The sequence below is a fragment of the Schistocerca americana genome, unplaced genomic scaffold, assembly GCF_021461395.2.
Source record: "Schistocerca americana isolate TAMUIC-IGC-003095 unplaced genomic scaffold, iqSchAmer2.1 HiC_scaffold_892, whole genome shotgun sequence".
In the NCBI taxonomy this organism is placed as follows: Eukaryota; Metazoa; Arthropoda; class Insecta; order Orthoptera; family Acrididae; genus Schistocerca; species Schistocerca americana.
The window spans coordinates 27,501-30,000 of record NW_025726667.1 but is presented as its reverse complement, the minus strand read 5'-3'; positions in this window follow the sequence as shown (position 1 = coordinate 30,000).

Below are 2,500 nucleotides of genomic sequence, written 5' to 3'. Positions count from 1 at the left end.
CTAACCTATGTCGTACCTTAACCTAACCTATGTCGTACCTTAACCTAACCTATGTCGTACCTTAACCTAACCTATGTCGTACCTTAACCTAACCTATGTCGTACCTTAACCTAACCTATGTCGTACCTTAACCTAACCTATGTCGTACCTTAACCTAACCTATGTCGTACCTTAACCTAACCTATGTCGTACCTTAACCTAACCTGTATTGCGCCTTAACCTAACCTGTATTGCGCCTTAACCTAACCTGCATTGCGCCTTAACGTAACCTGTATTGCGCCTTAACGTAACCTGTATTGCGCCTTAACGTAACCTGTATTGCGCCTTAACGTAACCTGTATTGCGCCTTAACGTAACCTGTATTGCGCCTTAACGTAACCTGTATTGCGCCTTAACGTAACCTGTATTGCGCCTTAACGTAACCTGTATTGCGCCTTAACGTAACCTGTATTGCGCCTTAACGTAACCTGTATTGCGCCTTAACGTAACCTGTATTGCGCCTTAACGTAACCTGTATTGCGCCTTAACGTAACCTGTATTGCGCCTTAACGTAACCTGTATTGCGCCTTAACGTAACCTGTATTGCGCCTTAACGTAACCTGTATTGCGCCTTAACGTAACCTGCATTGCGCCTTAACGTAACCTGCATTGCGCCTTAACGTAACCTGTATTGCGCCTTAACGTAACCTGTATTGCGCCTTAACGTAACCTGTATTGCGCCTTAACGTAACCTGTATTGCGCCTTAACGTAACCTGTATTGCGCCTTAACGTAACCTGTATTGCGCCTTAACGTAACCTGTATTGCGCCTTAACGTAACCTGTATTGCGCCTTAACGTAACCTGTATTGCGCCTTAACGTAACCGATATTGCGCCTTAACGTAACCTATATTGCGCCGTAACGTAACCTATATTGCGCCGTAACGTAACCCACATTGCCCCTTAACGTAACCCACATTGCCCCTTAACGTAACCCACATTGCCCCTTAACGTAACCCAACACACGTTGGGCCTTAACCCAACACACGTTGGGCCTTAACCCAACACACGTTGGGCCTTAACCCAACACACGTTGGGCCTTAACCCAACACACGTTGGGCCTTAACCCAACACACGTTGGGCCTTAACCCAACACACGTTGGGCCTTAACCCAACACACGTTGGGCCTTAACCCAACACACGTTGGGCCTTAACCCAACACACGTTGGGCCTTAACCCAACACACGTTGGGCCTTAACCCAACACACGTTGGGCCTTAACCCAACACACGTTGGGCCTTAACCCAACACACGTTGGGCCTTAACCTGCTCTGTAATTGTCATACGACGCGTTAAATTAGTGTAGTGTTGCCTAACTGCAACCCCCGCAATATAGTTTGCTACTCGCACTGCCCGGTCCCCAGTGTATCGCTTCATGTTAAACACCTTGCAGCTATACACTGTAATGTGGATGGCAGCAGGACGTACATGCTCAATGCCCTTTGCAGTTGTTCATTGGCATTTGCAGTTGTTCATTGGCATTCGCATGTGCGAAGCACTTAGCCTACGCTGTGGTACGGCCTGTGTCAACTGTCCGCTGATGTTGTACGTCCAAATCACACACTGTACTGCACATTGGTCCTCATGTACTGAATGATACATCGTGGTACATGTGACCGTACAACGACTGCGCCAACAACGGCGAACCATGCGGTCCAAATGTTGTGCACTCAGCTACGTGTCGTCTCCCTATAAGAGCTGGATTGCAGTGTGGTATGCCCTGGATGGCGATCAGCATGAGCCGTCTGTTGATGTAGTGGCGCGTGTTGTCAGACGTAGTCGTCTCTTCTCACACACCGTGATAGCATGGTGCACTGCGTTCCACATCTGCGACATGCGACAGAGGCCGGTTGACAGTCGTTCGCGCAATGGACATCGCATACGTACGGGGGCCACCTTCCACGTGTTCGCGAAGCGTGCACATGTTGTTGCGTGTATGTGGGCAGACATAGTGTGTCGTGACACCTGACACAGGCATGCAACAATCGTTGAATTTGCAAATGGCGATGGACGCCTACGTTTGCTGGTGACGTTATGCAAATGAACAACTGGTAAACCGTTGTGGTGCGGTTGTTCTCGCTAGAGGTGAATCAGTGATGGCGACGATCGGTTGAGCTACCAACCGGTTGTTCCAGCGATACCCACCATGCCCACGAACGTGAATGGCATCTGGGTGTGAAGCGATACGCGGCGGTGGCTGGGTGGGACCGTCCCCGGCCGGTGAGGGGGGGCCTCCCGGCGTGCTGGCCGCGCGGTGCGTGGGCGCACGCGCTACAGCCGGCTGGTGGGGGCGGCCAGTGGCAGGCGCGCCGGCCGACGGAGGCGGCAGGCGGCGCAGCTGCGCGCCGGCGCACCCTGCACGCGGCGCCGTGCGGCCAAAGTAGGTCCTCGCGGGCCCGGTGCGAAGCGCGGTGGACATCTGCAGTGTGCTGGTCCGATTGAGGACTGTGTGCGCTGAGGATG